The sequence below is a fragment of the Denticeps clupeoides genome, unplaced genomic scaffold, assembly GCF_900700375.1.
Source record: "Denticeps clupeoides unplaced genomic scaffold, fDenClu1.1, whole genome shotgun sequence".
Lineage (NCBI taxonomy): Eukaryota > Metazoa > Chordata > Actinopteri > Clupeiformes > Denticipitidae > Denticeps > Denticeps clupeoides.
Genome location: NW_021629719.1, coordinates 99,660 through 123,578, shown reverse-complemented (window position 1 = coordinate 123,578; position 23,919 = coordinate 99,660). Strand labels below are relative to the sequence as shown.

The following is a 23,919-nucleotide window of genomic DNA, read 5'->3' as shown; positions in this document are numbered from 1 at the left end:
CTGCTCCCCTGTCATGGCTGCCCACTGCTCACTCAGGGTGATGGGTTAAATGCAGAGGACAAATTTCACTCTGTGCACCGTGTGCTGTGCTGCTGTGTATCACAAGTGACAATCACTTCACTTTACGATCCAACTTTGTTGTAGTATCCTTAAAACAAGTCAAAATGAGGCTCAGTAGTGTGTGGCCTGTATGACCTCCCTACAACACCTGGGCCTGATGATGTCTTGGTATCTGATGATGAGGTCTTGGTGTCTGATGGTGTCTTGAAGAATCTCCACCAAGACGTGGACTACAGCATCCGTCAACTCCTGGACAGTCCATGGTGAAACGTTGGTGGATGGAGTGAGACAAGATATCCCAGATGTGCTCAATTGGATTCAGGTCTGGGGATCAGGCGGGACAGTCCATAGCATCAAGGCCTTCATCTTGCAGGAATTGCTGACACAGTCCAGCCACATGAGGAATATGCCAATCTTGGTGTTCTTTGGCAAATGCCGAATATGCTGCATGTTGTTGGGCTGTATGCACAACCCCCACATGTGGGACTCCTCAAGGAGTCTGTCTCTGACCGCCGTTTGAGCAGACACATGCGCATTTATGACATGCTGGAGGTCATTTTGCAGAGCTCCCCCTGTTCCTCCTTTCCACACAGGCGGAAGTTAGTTGCCCTCCTACGGACTCCTCCACATCTCCTGATGTACTGGCTTGTCTCCTGGTATAAGCCTGGCTTGTCTCCTCCATGTTCTGGACACCACGCTGACAGACACGGCAACCCTTCTAGCCACAGCTCGCATTGATGTGCCATCCTGGATGAGCTGCACAACCTGAGCCACCCTTGTGGGGTTCTAGACTCTGTCTCATGCTACCACTGAAGTTAAAGCATCGCCAGCATTCAATTCGATGCAGACCAAAACATCAGCCAGAAAGCACAGGAACTGAGAGGTGGTCTGTGGTCACCACCTGCAGGACCACGCCTTTATTGGGGATGTCTTGCTAATTGCCTATAATTTCCACCTGTTGCCTATTGTGCACTAGGGGTGGTAGTAGCCTAGTGGGTAACACACTCGCCTATGAACCAGAAGACCCGGGTTTGAATCCCGCTTGCTACCATCGTGTCCCTGAGCAAGACACTTAACCCTGAGCTGCTCCAGGGGGGGACTGTCCCTGTAACTACTGATTGTAAGTCGCTCTGGATAAGGGCGTCTGATAAATGCTGTAAATGTAAATGTAAATGTATTCCATTTGCACAACAGCATATGACATGGATCGTCCATCAGTGTTGCTTCCTAAGTGGACAGTTTGACTTCACAGAAGTGTGATTGACTTTTTGATTCTTTTTTTGTATTTATTTACTACTCCAACAACAGACTCCCACCTTAACTGAACTTGTGCATTAATTCTGCAGTAGTATAGGTGGTGGTGAAACTATAGGGAACCACAGGGCTGAATTTATTACCCAGCCGCTGTCTAAATTGAAGCTTTATAAGACGAGGTATCCTGTTGTGTCCTCTCTACAGGGCCTGCAGTGGAATCGTGGAATAAGCGCGGCTGCGTGTAAAGCATCAGACCGTTGATGGGGCAAACCTCCTGCATGAGCGCGTCTCTAAACCGCTGCTTTTATCTGCACAGCCCCTCTGGCACAAAGTCTGGATCTGCACAAAAGGTCTGGGTGGGAGAGCTTCTTCTTTTTCCTCCCCAGACACCACGGGATTGCAAGCACAAAAAAAAAAAACGGAATCTGCTGAGAATCCCAATCAGCCCAGAGACTCGCTGGTCCGCCAGTGAGTGACAGCTGGAGATTTTCCTCGACTCCCTTTATAGGGAAAAGCGGATGGGCCGGATCAGCCCGCTCGAAAATGGAGACAGGGAGTCGTGATTTACAAGAGAAAATATCAATCACTTGTCTGGAAACATCCTCTCCAGATTAAATGTGACTCCACCAGAAGCCCAAGGTCTGGCCAGGACTGGGTCTACGTTGCCATTCCAAAAAATTTTTTTTCTTCTTTTGGTTTTAAAAGAGTTTTGTTTGTTAGTTGGGGCACCGAACTGAGAGGCCTTTTCACCAGCGAGCTCAATAAGCCGGGAAAACTCAATGAAAGGCCGCAAGAGCGCAACACAGGAGTCTTTGTGCTGCGGCGGAGGAGCGAACGTTCTTATTAAATCCCCCGACCCACCGTTCATCACCATGCTACTTCACCGATGATGAACACCAAGAACTGCACGATTTATGGATCGGTACATATATAAATAGGGGTGTTGAAATTAATCCCATAATCGATGCATCGTGATGCAGACATGGGCGAGTTCATCATCGATGAAGTGCAGAACATAATCGATTTTATCTTGATTTTCTGGTGGCATATAAAAATTGTGGTTAAAAGTAGTGCCGATAGTGAAGTAGTATTGAAACTAATCTCATAATCAATGCATCGTGATGCAGACGTGAGTGGAGAACTGGCATGGCGTTCAGAGGGCGCTGATTTCGAACGTCTGTGAGGACGAGGCCTTATGGGCGGTACAACAGATTCTCAAATGAAATACATCCACAAGGTCGGCCAGGCTGGTCTCATGGTTCTGCGGGGAGAGGTGTGTGATGGAGCTCATCTGTCTCGTCGTATTTGGCCTCCTCTATTTACTGCTTCTTCCCTCCCAGCTGAAGGCTCCCTCGGTTTTACCTTCACACCTTCACGCTTCCAGACGCTCCGTTTTTATGGGACCAAACAGATCGCTGCTGCCTTCTGCTCGTGGCTGTCTTCCGACAGCAGAAATGCTAATCAAGGCTGCGGAAAGCAGCCCTCCTGGTCTGCATGTGAAAAGGTTTCATCTCCCTCCGCCGTGTACTCTTCAAGTCAGCCAGCCACCGTCAAATGCCACACACATGCTTCTGTTCCGAGGTAAAAATTGTGCCCCGCTGCTTCACACGAACATGATGAAACAAAATGATTCCATGGCATACCTCCCTGTCTAGGCACGCCGAAATCCCATTAGTGAAGGATAGCAAAACTATGACAGAAGAAGAAGAATGGCAGTTCCAGTGTGCAATAGCATGCACTAAAAATAAGAACGACCAATTAGAAGCTGAATAATGCCATGGCGATGATGCAATGGAGGATGTATTGCTTTCAGAATCATCTGAGACGTTCAATACCCAGGTTTCCCCATCATTGCCAAATCTACTTTGCATTCGGCGGGCTGGACTCTCCACTCTCTGTGTTGCCTTCATCGTACGTTATGGAGCTCTGAAGGTGGTCAGCTGTGCATGGAATCTGCTCATTCTGAACACGCAGCCTCCCCCACCGTTCACCGGTGAAATGAGTTCAGACGCAGGCCATCTGTTAAAAAAAAAGAAAATCGCAGGGGCGAGGGAGGTTTGAGGAGATTAAGGCCCCATCGTTCAGAAGTAGTCACAGGGTTTTTTTTTTCTAAAGGGGAGGTCAGAATCCGACTCTCTGTAATCTGTCAGTGCTGGGCCTGGTTTACCTTTCCCCTCATTTCACGGCTGGCAAAGAGAAAATTTCTCCTCCATCAACCCGACGTTCCGTTTCGATCTTTACTGTTCCTTTTATGACTTGTGGGACAGGGGAAATTAAGCTACGCGGCTTGATTTGGAAATTCCTTGGACCATTCCGAAATATTACGTCCTAATCGAGCCAGATTCGTTTTACACAGGGAGGTAAAATGAGTCAAAAGATTCATAAACCACTGGAACGGCAGACCTCAAGTAAGAATCAGTGAAAAGCAAACATCTCTGCATTTATACCAAGTCGAAGCTGCATGGTAATGTAATCACATCTTGGTAATTGCAGAAACCTATTTCAGCTGGAAATGACAAGTGCCCATACATTAATGAGGATTTGGTAAAAACAGAGTAAGTATTAGAACACGGGGCACGTTCCACAACGCCTCATCAAGCACAATCATCTCGTGTGTATCTCCGTATCTCTGGATCAATTGAGCCTGTGGCATCACAAACTTATTAAGCTTGCAATCAATTCAAGATGAAAATTACAAATATATATTTCAGGCATATGAAAATAAACAGAGGAACCGTAACATTACGTTTATTTCAGGGTCATTTTGGGAAGAACCACTAGATGGAGCTGTGTGATAATAAAATTGCAAATGAATAGACATTCATTTTGTGGCCTAATATTTCCGCAAAAAAAAGGACGGAATCTGCTATAAAATGCAGAATTGTGTGTAATTCACGTTTGTGGCCACAGCCCAGTACACGTGTTTCCGGTTGAGCCGAGACTTTCACACATCCCAAAGCAATGTGATCGCACATTCAGCGAAGGTGAAGAGGCTGTCAGTCCCGAATCCGCACCACTTGCCCAATCGGTTCCACACATGCGCACATACTCAGTGAGCCTTGGTTCTCTGGAACATCAAAAATTCCTCGGAAAATTACGGAATTCGACTGTAAATGCCTCTAAAGGCTTAGGGCGGAACAATGGCCAAATTTTTTTTATGAATCGGAAGATCATATGTGACGACCACTTACAGTGAATGACTCACAACATCAGAAATAGAGAAAAGCGAACTAGCACAAGCCGTCCACGCCAGCAAATCAGCTGATACAAAATGAGGTGTCAGTTCCACATGGTTCAGTTCATTATGCAAGTGGGCACAACTTTTTTGTATTCCAGGTCTGACCGATGTTTATTTATTTGATACGTTTTGTAGGTTGAGGTCAAACGTGAAGCACTTTAAATTTACAAAAGGAATAATGTGTAATATTGTGAAATAGTTCTTTGAACTAAAACGCACATATTATTTACAAACACAAACAGTAAATGCAGTGATTAACAGTGATTAAATGTGATTTGTCATATTGCAGGTTCTTTTTTCCCCACCCACTCAATCACATAGTTTTTAGGTGAAAAAATATGTTTATAACGTAAAACACGGAATTCAGAAAAATTTTAATTGAAAAAAAAAATGGAATTTAGGAAAAAAGAAACAATTTTGGAAAAAATTAAACGGAATTTAAAGGGCCCTATAATGTTATTAACATTAATAATAATAATTACAGGAAATGTACAATGCATGTCCAACTGAACAGGAGCTACTATAAAAACTATACATTGAAAAGCAAGATTTATTTTATTAAAAATGTTTGTATTTTATGTGTATTTTATATTTTGGTGAACTAATTAAACTGTATTATTTTAGCCTGACGCGATATTATTTCAGACCTTTACAGACCAACTCTGCTAGTTTGAAATGGTTAATTCAGCAATTCTGAAAAGCGAACATTTGCAAATTAATATGCACTGTAAGAAAAATCGGAAAACATTGAAGGCAACCATTGAAGTTTTCTAAACCTCACGCCTGTGCCACGACATGAAAACGAGGAAGCGGGTTGCCTTCAATTTTTAACTTCTCCCCAACTGTTTGGGTTTGTTTCACAGCGTGGAGCTGCACGGTTCTGTAATCACATTAAGATGGAGTCAATCCAGGATAGCTCTTCTAATCCAGGGGAGAATTACACATGTTCCCGGCTCTGAGCTCATCAGTCGATTCAATTCACCCCAAACCTGCTCGTCTGCTGCAATTCTCACGCTGAAAAGGAGCGCGTGCGTCTTGATTTCAGAAGATGGCCTTTGGTTTGACAGACGTCCATCATACTCCACCACCAGCACTTAGTGGACATTCAGGACGAGAGGAATGCAAGGAAATATATTAAGTGGTGCATTCTATTTTTGTGAGGAAATGGGTTGTCTCGTGTAATTTATGCTTTATGTATCTTAAGGCACATTTACATTAGCAGATTTACAGCCGTGCCATAAACAAGCCAGCATAAGTAAAAAGCAGTCGATAAACGCCCGCAGAAACGATCGCGGACGCGGGCCTCCGGACACGGCTTTATCGACGGCCAAAGAATAGCGGCGAGGGGGCTCGCGACGGCTGAGACGTTTGACTCAAGCCGAGATTCCGCATGGGAGATTACACAACCCCTAGCAAGCAGCATGTACACATGCAGGAGAACAACATGTCTGCCCATCTGCACCTTCTGAAGCAGAGAACCTTTCTAGGGTGGTGGTAGCCAGGTTCAAATCCCGCTTACTACCACCCTGAGCAAGACACTTAACCCTGAGTGTCTCCAGGGGGGGACTGTCCCTGTAACTACTGATTGTAAGTCGCTCTGGTAAATACTGTAAATGTAAATGTATACTGTCATGCATCAACGTATCATAAATTGTCTTGCTAAAACATGCAGCTTTCCCAACATTTTCTCAGTTTTTTAATAAATGATCAATTACTGACTGGATATTATTTCCAGGCTCAAGTGATCCCGACATTATCTGCAGTCGGAAGAAATTAAAATGGGACGGTATTGAAGACTCTTGAAGATTTAAAATGAAGTCGGCTTCCCAAGGCCACCCGAGAACCACAAACTAAATCCGCGGACTCTGTGGCCTGACAGGAAAAGTAATTAAAAGGGCGAATTAATGAATTTACCCTCCACTGGTTCTATTAAACCTGAGAAAAAGTGGCCCGTCTGGCACTCACACCACACCACGTCCTCATACCGTCACCCACATCGCCCGTTACGAGCGAGGGTAACTCCTCCTGCTGCTTCGCTGGGGAATGCGTCTTCATAAATAGCACATTTCATTTTCGACGTGAGGTTTTTTTAATTTTCATGCAATGACCTGAAACGTCTGATAGCAATTTCCCGAGGAAGCAGCAACCAGTATGTCACGTAATCAGAAATGTCACTACGGATTGCCGGTTTAAACTGGCAGCACGGTGCGGGGGGGAAAAAAGAAATGCGAGTGGCAGGAGCACCATCGCATTATGCAACGTTCATCTGCCTTTGCGCTAAATTATAAACGTATATGTGAATGCACATTAGGAGGAGTGGATTCCACACACACTGCCTCGTCGCTGTCTATTCAGCATGTTGCATATTAATCATCATCAATCAGGACAAATTTTCAGACATAGACAGACACACAGAAAGAAATAAAGAAATGAATCCTAACTTGACGTCATTTTTGTTTTAAAAGTGAAGTGACTGTCATTGTGAAACACTGCAGCACAGCACGCGGTGACACGGTGAACCGTGTCCTCTGCTTATAACCGTCACCCTTGGTGAGCAGTGGGCCCGGGGAGCAGTGTGTGGGGACGGTGACTTTGCGCACACTGGCAGCTCGGGATTCGAACCGGCAACCTTCTGATTACGGGGCCACCACTGCCCGTCAATAAGGAAGGTCATATAAGGAAGCACCACTAGGTGGCGCTGCATCGTTCCAAAAAACTGTAAATCACACGATGCAATTATTCCAGTACATCAAATCTGCGCTGAATAAAGCATATGGAGCATTTTACAGCGACGGCCACTATTGTTCCAAGCCATGAATTATGGAGCGTCCACTGGAGGGGAAGAGGAGCCGGCACCCGTCGAACCGTCACTTCCACCGCGATGCACTTAACGACAAAGTAGAATATGCATGAGGACGCTCCTCACGTGGCGCCTGAGAGGAGGATCAAGTCCGGACCAAATGCAGCACGACACCAGCACGTTGCAATTATGGTTAATTACCATTATTTACTTACACGCCACAATATGGGGGCGGTGCGGCGAAACATTTACCAAATTATACGCAAGATCATTTCACCGATTAAAACTAGGCACTGACACAGCATTGTCTGCATCGCACACATCAGGATTTATACGTTTATAGTCGGTTCGTACCACCTCCACATCAACTTGACTCATGCATTTTTTTTGGGGTGGGGGGTCTGGCATAAAGATATGGCAAAGATATGGCATTTCTCTGCTGGCATGAAGGGCTTCACTTGCACTTCGGCATGCTGGTCCGGGGTCCGAGACGAGAAGGCGGGGTCACTGTGGTCAACAGGTGGGGGGACTCGCCACAGAGGCCGACAGGTAGAATTATTCGCGTGCAAAACCGCTGCGTGGAAGGAGGACGGGAGTTCGTGTCGGATCCGTTATATAATCTGCGGGATTCACCGGGATTCAGCCTCGACTTTTACACTTCGGGTCCAACTTGTACAAACCCTGCGCCTCGCAGAAATTAAATTAAATATTCATTTCTGGCCCAACCTTGTCGAAAAAACAGCAGATCTTTCATTCCAATAATATATATATATATACACACACACACACACACACACACATATATATATATATTTGTATATATTTATGATTCTATAATGTTTTATGATTTATAATAGATTTAATTTCTAGGTAAGCGTGGCCGCACTCGGTCGCTTCGTGATACAGGAATAACGAACTTTATCGGGCTCCGCGGGCGGAACGTCGTACCTTCTCCCCGCGGTCAGTCGGCGTGCGTCGGCGGGCGCGTCTGGCGAGCGCAACGCGTCCATCGCGTCGTGTCGGTCCCCCCCCTCTCTCTCTCTCTCTCTCTCTATCTATCTCTCTCTCTCTCTCTCTCTCTCTATCTCTCTCTCTTTCTCTCTGTCCCTCGACGTCGCGTTCCTCGCTGCCCCGATCCGCGGCGCCGCGCCGGTAATCCGCGTCTCCGCGTCTCCGCGCAGAGCGCAGCTGTTTATAAGTCGGCCAGCGGGGCGCCAGCGCGCATGCGCGGCCGGGAGGCGCGCCGCCGTGCGCATGTGGCGCTATAACGGTCCCTGTAACGCACACATAAACCCCCTTTTAACACGACGTGTCGGGCGCAATATGTCACGAGTGCATGTCAGGGTGGATTTATTCATTTCACCACATAATATGATGATGACCTATATATGACTGGACGTCAGAAGTTGTCACATCATGGGTCTTTAAAGGAAGACAAGTCCCTTACTAGCGAGCCACTGCTGCAAGTGAACCGGGACAACATTTATTATATAGATACAGGCCAAAAGTTTGAACACACCGTACAGAACTCCACATGTGTTCATTCATAGTTTTGATGCCTTCAGTGAGAATCTACCAACGTAAACGGTCATGAAAATAAAGAGAACACATTGAATGAGAAGGTGTGTCCATGCAAACACACACAGTACAATTATATAAGTTTAAATTATTATATAAAATATTATAAATTATTATATTTATTATATAAGGTTAAATTAAATTTTAAATGAAACAATTTATTAATACTGCATGCTCTGTTTGTATACACCATGACTATGGTGTCTGGGCCGTTCCCAGATCACAGGCGCAGAAAGAACAGGAGAAAGAGGCGTCATGGTAACTAGTCTGGCCGTCGGTCTGGGGTCGGCTGAGCAGCACCAGGGTACACCGTGATGTGCATCACGTCGGAATGCTCAGAAAAACAACAGGCTATTATTCTGGCGGCAGTAAATAATTTTGCGATCTGCCAAAGTGTGCTTGTTAATGCTTGTTAATTACACTACAATGTTCCACATGCCCATCTCAGGAATCCATAAGAAGCTTTCTGCTCTCTTGTTTGTGTGTCATCAGAATATACAGAGCAGTTCCATCGCAGAGCCTGGAAACGAGTCTAATGAGTCAGACCTTGGAACATAATGGCGGTGTTGTCTTGCAGGCCGGTGAATGCATGAGACGCATTGTCTTACGAAGAGGCGCTGGCGATGCCTGGGAGCTTCGAGAGTGTTTGAGGCGTGTCAAAGGGACCGCATTTCGCCTTTGTTGTGCTCTGCACCAAGAGGACTCCCGGCCCATTTTAAATAAAGCACACTTTGGGACCCTGTCGCGCTACTAAAGGCTAAATCCGACACAGAAAATATTGCTGTGTACAAATCTGACATCGGATTTAGTGGCGGGGTCTTAAGTGCTTTCACATGCGTGCACATTGTGCCGAGGAGCCTTTGGATGTGAGCGGTAATAAATTGGGCGAGGGCGGATTGGAATAAAGATGAATGCTAGCTTATCAGTGCACCTTTTTATGCTTGTGAAGGCTGTGCAGATACTTCAGCCTCTCCTTCTGTAATGGAATACTGTCACATTGACGACCTCGAGGAGGTTTTCAACGTAAAAGCAAATGGTGATTTGAATGCTAAACACAACATTAGAAAATTCGGAATGATTACCCACCTCCGAGCGTCTACTATTAACAAAAGGGTTCTGATTTTTAAAACCAACTGAATTTTAGTCAGCCCACTCTTGAATTAGGCATCACGTTGCTTAATTTATTTAATTTCGGCGCAGATAGCAAAGAACTTTCAACGGTTCAAATGTACCCATGCTCCTTAAATTACTGCCTGCAGTCATCATTAATTCATCATGATAATAGTTTTAAGGTCACATTGAGAAGATCCTGATTAATCATTTGTCTCATTGTGGTCCTCTGCCCAAGCTTATTAATAGGTGAGTCACCCTCAGTTGTCACTTTGTCCCTTTGAACAATTCCAGGCCATCTTTCCATGATGCTATATAAAATGTGGTTCATTTCCAAGATTAAGCAGACTGAAAGAAGAAAGGCCTGCTTGATAGCAAAAGGAACTTGGTGTATTCATGGGTACACCAGTTTTTAAAAGGGGAGGAGACTGTAGGCATGATTGACGGCTCTCAACACCACCCCCCCATTCTCATTCTGGACAATTTAAGCCCCCTCCTGTCAATACATCACATACCTCCTCCCTTTCTCCACCGTTTTGCTCCAGTGTCTTCACTCCTAACACCCCCTGCACACAGGGCACGTCTGTTGTAGATTTATCGAGACCACTCCCACCACCAAGAGAAGCATGCAGATTATCAGTGCTTTTATATGCACTTTTAATGCCCCCAATGTGCTAGGTGTTACGTAGGCTCAAAAAAATCCCACTTAGCCGTAGTCTTAGTCTAAATGCATGAGATGCCGCTACCAAGAAGAACATCCAGATTATCAGTGCTTTTAATTCATTCACTCTGACTGGGTGCACTAGTGAACGTGACAGATGTGAACAACATGTCCCACTGGGAAAATATGACTGTCAACTGGTAAATTTAATGCATTTAATGACCTGAAGATAAATGTGCAGGTAACGTATTGATGTTAAACCCAAATGATGTAGCCTCTTTTTTTGTGTGTTCATGGAGCACATTTAACATCAGGCTTTGAAATGTCAACATGATTGTTTGACAGAGTGCTGTGTGTGGAATATGACTCTGCATGTTATGCTCAAAATATGACTGAAGCAGGCCGAATGAAAAATTAAATGGTATAAAAATGAATGCCATGTTGGGTTAATGGAAAACTCTAACATGGTAATTTATTCTGACATTCTCACCCCCAGCCCCATAATGGGCGCATGAAGGAAAAGCTGAAGGTACAGGTGGATGGAGGAGTGGAGGGAATAAAGGAATGAAGTTACTGCAACAGGGCTGCGAAAATAAAGGATAAAGCAAAGAGAGACATAAGAAGCTTACGAATGCAAATGCCATTCAGAATCTACAATTAGCCCCCCAGAAAGATGGAGAATGCTGTAGTGCCTCAAAAACATCATCCGAGTGTGCGAAATTAATCCTCATAATCCTCATAACACTTTGTTCCAATACACCAGCGCTAAATGGGCCCGGGTTGAGGAAAATCGCTTGCTTGTATAATAGAATGATATCACGATACTCGAAGTGGCACGGGCAATTATGCACAAGGTCACATGCGGATGATCGCCCCTACCACTGTCCCGTCCTTTTCACTGGAGCGCTGCCCCGCTGCCTGGGCCGGAGTGATAGGTTTGTCCGGGTTCCGGGGGAGGACCTCGGCCGACTCAGATTGACTGATTTAGGCTGGAAAGGTCGACTCTGGACTGCAGATCCACAGCTCTGCTTGCGACAGTGAGCTCCGTATCTGCTCGGCACACATTTCCATCTCAGCAGGAGGTGCCGTGGGCTGCTGGGGAAAGGAGGCGGGACCGTTACAAGCCACCAAACCAAAGCTCCCACAGTAAGTAACACCTCAGACTCAACTCGACTGATCCCGATGAAATCATTCCTTTTGGTGTCCCTTTCTTTCCTGTTTCTCTCCTTCACTCGCTCATTTTGAGGATGGAGGCTTCACCTGCAACACCATATTCATCAAAAAATAAATAAATAAATAAATAATTCACACCTCTTACTTACCGCTCACCACTTAATCTGAACTGCAGAGGAGCAGCCAGGACCCCATTATGGCCCATGGTTTTTCTGTCTGCTGCAGGAGAAGTGATAAGGTCAGCTCTTTAATAGCTTCTTGGTGCTGGCACAGGTAGCTGAGGGTTGAGGGTAAAGCATTCAGGTGAGGCACGGCGCGATCGATATGCAGCATTCGGTCTCCCCTGGGACTGGGCTGGGGACTTTTCTTTTTGAGAAATGCCGGGGACCTCACCAGGCGCTTAAACAAATTAATACCTTCACACCTTCTCTGGACAGCACAATGTTGACTACAGAAGTCCTTTTAAGACGTCAAAAGAATTTAAAAAGAATGTGCGTTTGGTGATAGGGTTGGCCAAGCTCCCAGCAACTCAGGAGGTGCAGCAAGTGTGCATGACTGATGGGAAACAATCATGCAAAAGTAATAAAGTACACTGGGCCGCTCTAAATTATTATTTTTAATGCGCACCCTTTTATTCTTAGTGATGCATTTATTTATTTCATGAATGAAAATAATTATAGACAGTGTTTGTGTCACGGCGAGGGGACAGTATAATGAAAAACTGAGTTTTATTAAAAAATGGAAAACAGAAGAGGAAGAGGCTCAAACAAAACCGACTAACATCAGAAACTGTCGGAGTCAAAGCAGTGGTGGACAAAGCACACAAAAGTTACCCAATGGTAAAATTATAAGTCCTCCATTTAAATTTCTACTTGAGTAAAAGTAAAAAAATATTTGCCTTCAAATGTACTTAAATATCAAAAGTAAAAGTACAGCAATTTATTGTGGCTCTAATGTCTAATTTTAATGTCTAATGAATGAAATCCATTTATGACATAGGTTTTTGGTGAAGTGCCATTAATTATTCTGTCACTGATAACTATTAAAATGATCAAATCTGTATTACATTTATCAGATTTACCCTTATCCAGAACAACTTACAATCCGTTTTCTGAGATTTTTAAAAACAAACTGAAAATGAGCTGGTTACAAACACATCTCCACTGTAATTGTATCATACTGTGCATGATAATAGATTTTATTTTCCAGATTTTATTTTCCAGCATGAAAACTTAAAATATATAAAGTCAGTGTCAGAGTCAGTGTCAGAGTCAGAGTCAGAGTCAGAGTCAGAGTCAGAGTCAGAGTCAGTGTAAGTGTAAGTGTAAGTGTAAGTGTAAGTGTCAGTGTCAGTCAGTGTCAGTCAGAGTCAGTCAGTGTCAGAGTCAGTCAGAGTCGGTCAGTGTCAGTGTCAGAGTCAGTCAGAGTCAGTGTCAGTGTCAGAGTGAGAGTCAGAGTCAGTGTCAGTCAGTGTCAGAGTCAGTCAGTGTCACTGTCATAGGCAGTGTCAGAGTTTGTGTCAGTCAGTGTCAGTGTCAGTGTCAGTGTCAGTGTCAGAGTCAGTGTCAGTGTCAGTGTCAGTGTCAGAGTCAGTCAGAGTCAGTGTCAGAGTCAGAGTCAGAGTCAGTGTCAGTCAGTGTGTGTCAGTCAGTCAGAGTCAGTCAGTGTCACTGTCATAGTCAGTGTCAGAGTCTGTGTCAGTCAGTGTCAGTGTCAGTGTCAGTGTCAGTGTCAGAGTCAGAGTCAGTCAGTGTCAGTGTCAGAGTGAGAGTCAGAGTCAGTGTCAGTCAGTGTGTGTCAGAGTCAGTCAGAGTCAGTCAGTGTCACTGTCATAGTCAGTGTCAGAGTCAGAGTCAGAGTCAGAGTCAGAGTCAGAGTCAGAGTCAGTGTCAGAGTCAGAGTCAGAGTCAGAGTCAGAGTCAGTCAGTGTCAGTCAGTCAGAGTCAGTCAGTGTCAGTGTCAGTGTCAGTGTCAGAGTCAGTCAGTGTCAGCATCAGCATCAGCATCAGTCAGAGTCAGTCAGAGTCAGTATCAAAGTCAGTGTCAGTGTCAGAGTCAGAGTCAGAGTCAGAGTCAGTGTCAGTGTCAGTGTCAGTGTCAGTGTCAGAGTCAGAGTCAGTGTCAGTGTCAGTGTCAGAGTCAGTGTCAGTGTCAGTGTCAGTGTCAGTGTCAGTGTCAGTGTCAGTGTGTGTCAGAGTCAGTGTTTCGGGAAAATGACGTTTGCATTTCTGATATTCTGGCATGCATAAACCTTGCGTACCGTATGTTCAGTATGTTAACAGAATACTATATTTCCATAGCGGAAGTGGAGCCTTCCATGAACAAGGGAGGTGTTCCCTGTTGATTCCTCCTCTGGGTCCATACATTTGCTCTTCCATGTTTAGTGCAAATTGGTACCTGCTGGTAAAGCACTTCCATCCTGCCAGCTGCCTTCCATAGCAAAAAAATTACAGGAGAACTTAAAGGTTCTTTTCTAGCAATAGACCAAATTTTCAGACGCAGAGAAGTAAAAAATAGACTTTTAAAAGATTTAGAGCACTGCAGTCCAGGAGGCCACAAGAAACTGGATCCTTTCAGTGCTGCCTCTGTACAGAGGAAGTTATTTGTATTTTTTATTTTTTTTTACCTGGACTGCTGTAATCAGGAGTGCATTAGATTCTGGAAAGCCCTTATGTAACGAGTCGTGTGTGCAGCAATGCACTGCAACATGAATTAACACTTAAGTGGAGCTGCAAATGGTGTTAACGGAGGATGATTATTCACCAACACCTTTTTTTTCTACTGCTCTAATGGTAATTATAGCACTGAGATATGGCGGCATTTAAAGCTACAGGGGCGAAAATCTTGTAGGTTAAAAGGGAAGGGTCCTAGTGTGTCTTTGGTAAACCAATTTTGTGGACACGTGGACACCAGGTATTTATTTCTGGTACTGAGACCTGGCCTTTGACTTTTGGGGGGAAATAGAATTTTTTTGTTCTTTTCTTCTAATCGTCTGAGCCGTCGTTTCTTTTCTGTTGCAGAATGTGTAATGTTACTGTTTGTTGTTCTAGATTGCTTTTTTATGTTTGAACTGATCCTTCATTTCATCTCAGGGGAAGAATTCTGGTCCACGCATCCAATGATCTCAACTCACAATCTGATGGGACAGAGTCTCTTGAAGCATGTTGAAAATAGCCCAATATATTTTTAACCGAGCTGCAGAGTGAATACCGAACAGGAGACATTCAGTGCTGATTTTAGTTGAGTTGAGCACCATGTAAGAAACGTTTTAATGGATGCAATATAAATGACATCACCCAACCATAAGACCATATATAGACCACACACACTGTGGAGGGTAGGGAAAGTATTCAAAACCCCTTAAACCCCTTTTTTACTCTTTGTTTTATTGCTAAAATCATTTAAGTTCATTTTTTTCCTCATTAATACACACACAGCACCACATATTGATAGGAAAACACTGAATTGTTGACATTTTGCAGATTTATTTACAAAGAAAAACTATCACATGGTCCTGGGTATTCAGACCCTTTGCTGTGACACTCATATATTTAACTCAGGTGCTGTCTATTTCTACTGATCATCCTTGAGATGGTTCTACACCTTCATTTAAGTCCAGCCGTGTTTGATTATACTGATTGGACTTGATTAGGAAAGCCACACCCCTGTCTATTACAGGTCCTTACAGGTCACAATGCATGTCAGAGCAATACCATCAGACCTGCCTGAGGGTACAGATCTGGGTAAGGTTACAAAAAACAATCCATAATCCTTAAATGGAAGACGTTTGGGACGACCAAAATCCTTCCACACTGAGGCCACACTGAGCTATCGGGGGAGAAGAGCTTTGGTAAGAGAGGTAAAGAAGAACCAAAAGAGAGTGTGGAGAATAAAGCTGTTTCAGGGGACAGCGCTGCCTTTGGCCATTCCTGTGGAACAAAGACGGTGTTGGCCATTCGCCTGCATGCCCTGAGAGCCCGCTAGCACTTTGTGAGAATGGTCTTTGAGATTGCAGGGATCATTCCATCCAAAAGAATCCAGGCACGAGCTGACATTGCGCCTGAGAGGATGCATCTTTAATTTATTTATTTTTGACCAGACATGCTGCACTCTCATATAACCAGACTGCCATTGGCCAAACAGTGCATGCAGAGTCTCACAAGACGTAAGCAAATGTACATTCTGTCTATCGGAGTTTGTGAGGAAACTGATAGCTGATCAGATCAAACTCCTCTGGTCAACTATCACGTGGTCCAAGATACAGAAAAATATGTTTTTGTACTCATACGAAATGTTCATTGTACAGCGTTCATCAAATTACAAAAGATGCATTTAGTCTTACTGTTACAGAGCGACATGGTAAATGGATGGATGCACGACTTACAACCAATGGGGGTTTAATCACAATACTCACAAGCACGTACAAAGACAGGGAAATGACCATGACCCGACGAGGACATGACACAGCAGGGTGCACATCTATAATCCTACACAGATGCACACAATCAGGAAAACCAGGAGCATAACATGAACAACATGAAAACTGCGGAAATGTAGTACACCCCTTCATTTGTTCTCTGATCAATCTCGGAAAAACATTGACTTTCGGTGCCCAAAGAACGTTTTTGCACTGATTAGGGTGTTTAGTTTGCTAAAAGCTTTTTTTTTGGCTATAAAATATACCATCTGTTGTTGTTGGGCTATTATGGATTCACTAAGACCTAACTGGCCACATCTAACAAAGATTAATTTGCTTTCAGGTTTAATTTCTGGTTCTGAAGGCTTGTTGTGTTAGGGTATGTCCTGGACCAGAGGACAGGAACTCCCAGCATGCCATGCTCGGCAGATTCCTTTCTATTTTTCAAGGGCCCTGTTTCCCCAGCAGAAACCCTGGACAGGAAGATTCACTTCATCCTTGGAAGATAGCTGTCAGTGTCAGGGGAGTGAAACATGGCTGCAACTAAAATTAACCATGGCCTGCAAGGCTCTGAAAGCTCATCCAAAATAATATGCTTCATGACAGAGAGGAGATGGAGGGACAGCTGAAACCAGTTCAACCCAGTATTAGGAAAAAAGTGAACCACAGCATGTTTCTGAAGGAGGTGTGGATGGCAGGAGAAGATTCTGAGGATTATTAAACAGAAAATTGGCCAAACATAATCAAAGTTAATCGAAACATAATTCCACGATTATAAATGGTAAACAAAAGACCCAAAATCCGGGCAAGACAATAAGTGAAATACTGCAGCTTCCATCAAAAGCCTTGACTTCAGAAGAAGTAACAGATTGCAGAGGGTAGTCCAAGTGTTCAGCGAAATTGCAGGCTCATCCCAGTATGACCTTCTTTACTTTCTTTACAAGGTCAGGGCTTTTAAGAAGGCCCAGTCAATATTGGCTGACTCTACTTGAGGGAGCTCCTGATGAATTCTGGCAAGGTAAGCTGTGCCACTGGCTTTTAAAATGACCCAATGTGATTATGCACTTATCGTACTTAACCCCTTGCTGCCTTGAACATACGTTCTATCAGCATTGTTGTGTTTATCACGTCATTTCTGTAGGCCTCACACCTCCAAGGTCAAATCCCCGGCTTGGACCTCGCATGTGTGGAGGGTGCATGTACTCCTGAGGTGGGCCAGTCAAAAGTGCGGCACTGCGGTGTAGTCGGGCATTTTGCATTGGAATAGCAATGGGCAGGTGGCAGGGCCCCTCGGTAATAGGAGCGGCAAAAACTCTAATCAAAAAGGACTAGAGTGTGGAAAACTTGCGGCGCTGTCCACAGCTCTTGCGTTGCAAATGAGTTTCAACAGATCATTGCCTTTCGGTTTAAGCGCTGCACTTTTTGCTCACTAAAACAACAATTTGCTTGGATTCAATTTTGCTCCAAACACTCAGACTTAAGAACTGGATTATTTATGTAATTAAAGCAATGTCACCCTCAAGGCCGATCTGTGGGACACCAATTTTCTCAATTTAACCATGAAATAATAGTTTATTATGATCCTCAATTAAATCCCTGTGTGCATGAAACCAAATGGGAGCCTCCGAGTGGAGAGGACATTTATGGCCACTGAGTTTTGCTTTGAATGAGCATTAAGGCTTGATTTGTTTATTAATTTCAGCCACTTTTCTAAGGGAAAAAAATCATTCATGTAGATTTTGCACCTGAAACTAGACTTATTGTTTAATAATACAAATATGGTTTTAATCCTAATATGATTTTTTTCAGTAACTCCAAATTGTCTCCATATGGTTGGTCTGGTCTGAAGCACAGCTGAGTATGACCTGCTTTATGTTTATTTCCGCCCTGCCTTTTGGCTCCTTTTTGTTTCAACAGCCTTTTTGTGTACTTGCACATGTGTCTCTGTGCACTGTGACAAACAAAAAGTATGGATGAATCCAAAGGCTCTTCTTCTTTGTTTGTCCAGGCATCAAAGAACAAGCTAAGTGCATCAAATGTGTTATAGATCAAAGTAACACCATACAAAAGGAAACCTACCCAAGACCTACCCCTTTGTACACTGGTCTGACCAAGCCTATTGACCACCACGCACAGTACTTTTGCTCACTGAGAGGGGACTAAAAAAGTGCCATTTTAAATTTCTGATAAAATTACAGATAAAAGGTATGACATTTCTTGTGCCATTCTTCACCAGTATTACTGAAAGGCTTTAATAAGGACATGACCTTTTAGCAATAGATTTGTAAATGTCACAATGCAGCATCCTCTATGCCAAATTGGCACCTAATATTCTGAGTTTGAGAGGAGGGGGGCTCTGTATCTGTCGAGCCGTGGCCATTTCCATTGACCACAGACTGACTTTAGACCGCAGAAAGGCAACGTTTCAATATGAAGCGGCGTTTTAGCGACCCCTGGATCCCAAAGTGAGTCTAAAAAGATGCTTAGGTTCTTGAAAACGCATCCAGTCTTTGTTTCTTTACTGCACCGTGAAAACTACATTTTACACATCAATAAGAATTTTAAGTGCTGCGCTCACCAAGGAATGCAAACATACAGCATGACAATCAATTCCTCTGTTATCCTACAAGTGGCGAAGACCATCTTCGGCAATACACAGAAGCTCAAACTGGGCGACCATCTCATCCAGTGAACAACTGAACGTGGCAAACTCCTCCTCCCGCGCAAACCCCAGCACCTCCCACAGGACAAAGCACAAGACCACATGGACACACACACCATGACAAATACATAAAAATATATTAATAAATATAATTCTAAATAGATTCATGTAATTATTGTATCAAGAAAAATGTCAAAACCACGAAAGGACAATTGTGGTCCTTTACTGGCGTAAAAGTGAAAATGTAGTAATAACTCTCATTATTAAGCAGATAATTGTATGATGTCCAAATGTCTCTCAATTTTTGGCAATGGCAAGGAAACTGCATATTGCATGAAGAATGCGATTCATGGCATTCACTCTGGTCGGCATTTATCACATGACTGAATTAGAATTAGATGACCCATTTCCACGAGGAGGTTCTCCTGTCCCCAACTTCTTGAAAGGCTCATTAGTTCCAGCGTCGACAGGCCATGGTCTGCACCCTCTGTTAACTAGCATCACCATTAATTAATGCAGCTCTGTGAAGGAGGTCGCTCCCATCTGAGTCTTCGTTTTCACCGCTCATGCCGCTGTTTCCGAACCTGCAATGGAAATCCTCTCATGTGCCGAGATTCAGCTTTAATTCCGGTGCCCTACATTGATGCCGAACTGTCACTAAACTTGCATGGAGCACTTTATTCATGTTTATCTGATCATTTTTTTGAGGAGGTGCCATCAAAGTGAAGTGCGTGCCGGGAAAAATGTGTCCTTACTCATCAGAGCAGAGAAAATCCGAGCCGCCCACAGGCCTTCTGGCCAACTGTCAGCTTGGTTTCATCTGAGCCTAAAATCCAACTTCATTGCCGGTGAAACCGGAAAAAGAAAGATGAAGAAGAGGTGCGGACTGTTCCCAGAAAAAAAGTACGACTTAATTACGCAGTAAGAGTCCTTGATGTGCAAGCAGAGGCTCTGAATCTGGGCTGTAGAGGTGAACGAGTGGAGAAAAAGAAAGGATGACATTTCCCCCTCCAGTGCTCTTTTGTGACATTTATTGCCTTGATGCTCCAATGAGTGGCTGGGACCATGTTAATTAACCGCTGGTGTCTGTCAGTGCCGGACAATGCAGACATTTCCAAAAAAAAAAGTCACCAGTATGCTTGAACCAAAGACCGATTTTCAATCCTTTTTTATTCTTGCACACCAAGAATAAAAAAAGATGAAGCCTAACTGGTGTTGGTGTTCATCTGAACGATGAACTGGACTGGACTCTACTGGAAAGGGCAGAGGAGACTGTACCTGCTTCGCGGAAACAATATTACACGTCAGACAGGGTACAGACATGAAATGACCCAATGTTGAGTGTATTTACACACAACACCATCAGAAATCGGGACAGTGCCAGGTGAGAACAGGACCAGAACATGGAGCAGAATCAAGACTGTGTCCCCAAAATCAAGACCGTGTCAGCATGTCAGCATTTGTTGTCGAAAGACAATTGCATATAATACCATACAATACCGAGACCCTAGACAGCACTGAAGAGCTCATCTAGGTATGTGGGAGACGATGAGGACCAATTTCCACATTTTGGCTTCAAAACAAGGCTCCATGTTTAGAACAGTGTGTGTCATCCCAACGTCAGTGCTATGGCATGAGGTGCACGTGTACTGGGACGCTATTTTCACAATCGGTTTATTATGAAGGAAGCATATAAAGGATGCATATGAAGATCTGACACCGGTCACTGTCCAACTTCACGGAGCACGAGCAATGTTCCCGACGTGCAACGCTGCTGGACACTCGCAGAGGTAATTGCTTCCAAAGGGGGATGACCCTCTCTGGATCAAGTATTTTCATTCTTTTCTCCCCCGTCACCCATCACCCTTCGCCATGGCAGCAGCCAGTAGCTTTTTATATCCGCTGTAGAAGTCTGAAGCGAACCGGTTCAGGCGCAGGTCACGTAAAAAAACCAACATGCACTTCATTTTGCGATTCTGTTCGAGTCTTCTCTCCTTTTTTTTTTTTTGGTAAATCCGTCCCGTTTGACGACAAAACGGCAGGACTTTGTGTCGTTGTGTCTCAAGCAGTAGGGAGGGATTGCAGTTCTTTTGCTCTCAAGCTGAGATGCTTATCTCCGAAAATCCCACGCCTGCTATTGCCTGAATAAAACATGAAGGGCCGACTGTGGGGAACCTCACAGGAAGGAAGTCATCTGGAGCCAAAACAGAAGACGGTGGGATGAAGCCCACTTCCCAGCCCATGGATGCGGGCCCATCCGCCACCATCCGTTATTCATGAGAAGCCTGCTCTGATGTGTCTTGGCATTTGCCTGATCCTAGATGGACAACGTGCATAAAAAAAAAAAAAAAACGACTAAAATCACTGGCTAAACGTATATAATCATAAAACCCGGATATTTTCCTTGCACTCTGCTTGGTGTGGCGATGCATGCTGGGAACTGGAGAGTCGGGGGAACTCAAACCGGTCAATTACCGGCGCGAAGCTTGTTGCAGACAGGCTACAAAACTCGAAAGGTCGCTCAAATTAAAAACATCAGAAATGTTACATGCGTGCAGATTCGTGAAAATCGCGCTGAGCATTTGCACAATTATTAAATATCGTCACCGCCATCACCCATGTTATACGTGTGTCAATAGCTGCTGATTAAACAGAGTTAAATTTAGTAGAGCTGTAAGGATGGACATCACGGGAGCATGCCTTTTGTGTTGCAAAACAGCTGTCTGCAGGGGGAGGTGTGTCATTCCTGTGTGGATGGTTGTGCGTGAAGATTCAGCACCTCTGTTTTACATGCCTTTTGTCTGACGGCAACGTGTGAAGTGTCAGCTGTCAGGACCGCCCTCCCTCTTTGTCTTCCCCAAATGGGAGGCACCGGGGGCGTGACATCAGAAACAACAGGTTCTAATTGGTCAGTGACAACTTCCTGTAGGCCAGGGGTATAAAGGTCTGCTCACATGTGGAAAAGGGACTCTGAGCTTTCTTGCTCAGGGGGTTTTCCATCGGAAGCCGGAAGGCTTCTGAGTCTTTCTCTCCCCCTCTTTTTCTCTTCTCCCTCTTTACTCTTTCTTCTCATTTTTATTTTCTCTGTAACCTTGGTACCTTTTTACATTCAATATTCACATGTAACTACAATAATTATTTACCGGTGTTAATAAATTAGAAACTGTTCATTTTTAACCTCTATTGTGCCATGCCTCTTTCTGCCAGGTAACATCAAATTGGAGTGGTTGAATACAGTGCTTTGTGTGGAGGGAGAAAGAGTTTTTCTACACACTCTGCTCTCTCCCACCACATGGTCTTTTTTACAGAGCCGAGTCTGTAATACGTTTCTTCCTGGATGTTTCATGTGTCTTCAGGACGCTGTGATGTCAGGCAGACATCTTCTTGTGCTAAAAACCCCCAACTTGGTCTGAAATCACTGACTTGAGGCCATTTATTAACACCGGTGACGGTCTTTACAGGACAAAGATGGATTTGCAAGCTGTTCACCCATTCGTGCTCAACATTTTGTCGATAATTTTTTCTGCAGTGGGCGAATTAGTTCCTTGCTGCTGCCAGAGAAGCTGGAGAGGACTTGTCCATGGTGCTGATCCCTCTACTCTGACACTGATCTTGTCCACAACACGGGACAATTTCGAGAATTGTTAGGTGGACGAGAATCTTGGGAACAATTGTTTTCTCTCTCTCTCTCTCTCTCTCTCTCTCTCTCTCTCTCTCAATCTCTGGCTCGGATTTAATCATCTTAGAACCCCGAGACCCCCCGAGAGCAGATGCACAATCACAGCAACACATCCCAGCCGGGAGAGGGAACGATGATGTGTTCTACCGCGGATGATTACTGCTATCATTTATATTTATCAAGGCAGGCACATCAGACGCTTAACCCATAAAAACGTCTAAATTAAAATACGTTATTCGGATTTCTGTCTCACAGCAGCCAGGTTTACTGCTGGAAATTTCACAGTTTTTGCAAATTTACCCACTGTTTTTCTCTCTTATTGTTTGCCTTGAAAATAAAATGCGTGTAGTGGCTTTTGTTGTTGAGGCGACCCTTTATATCGCATGCTTTAGTTTTTTTATAACCAAAAAAAAAAATACTTACCTGGCGTGATCATGAAGGCGCTTCACCCAGGGCGAGGCTCAACCATTGCACTCCGGCTGTGCTGCCCACTGCTCACTAGGGGTGAGGGTTAAATACAGAGGACACATTTCGATGTGTCACCGTGTGCTGTGCTGCGCTGTGTTTCACTATTTCTGGTCTCTTCCCTCCAACACGCACACACACACACACACACACACACATACACACAATCCGACATTTATTCCGTCCACAGTTGCAGCACTGTTAGTTTTCATCTCTAAAGAAAATCAGATAGATAGATAGATAAATAAAGTAATAAAAGCCGAGAAGACATCTTTAACACCCACCTGTCTGTGTTAAAAGCCAACAAGAACATGCGGCCAGCATCTCCACTGTGCTCCATCCTGTCTCAGGTCCCTGTTAGCGCCGTGTTCTCACCAATACCTAAGATGCACATGTCAAAGTGCGTTAGTCCGACCAAGTGGAAGAAAGGAAGGGAGAAATGGAGTGTGCCGGTCGTTATCCAGGAGGAGGGAGACACCGTGCGCCATGGCTCATTATTTCCCCGTCCAGCTCCCCCATGGGCTCTGCTGATAAAAAAAAAAAACTTTTTCTGCAGCTCCACGGCTTCCCAACGGCGCAGCAAAATAATTGGAGCCACAAGCCTCCCCGCAACCTGACCACAGCCGGCCGAGAATCTACTTCAGGAGCAGGATGGTAATGAGGGTTCGTCTCCGGAGAGAGATCCTGATCCCCTTTCCTGCACACGGGAAATCATAGGCCGGCCACGAGCCTCTTGTGTTGGTCAAAGTTGTGTTGATTTTTGTTTGTGACCTTGAGCAAGGTTGTTGGTTTCAGCTCCGTGGGCCGGCAAAGGAGGCAATT

General features: G+C 44.5%; 1 pseudogene; it reads left to right on the top strand.

The window, feature by feature from the left end:
• Positions 1-23,047: 23,047 nt before the first annotated feature.
• Positions 23,048-23,178, top strand: LOC114772581 (uncharacterized; annotated as a pseudogene).
• The last annotated feature ends 741 nt before the right edge of the window (positions 23,179-23,919 follow it).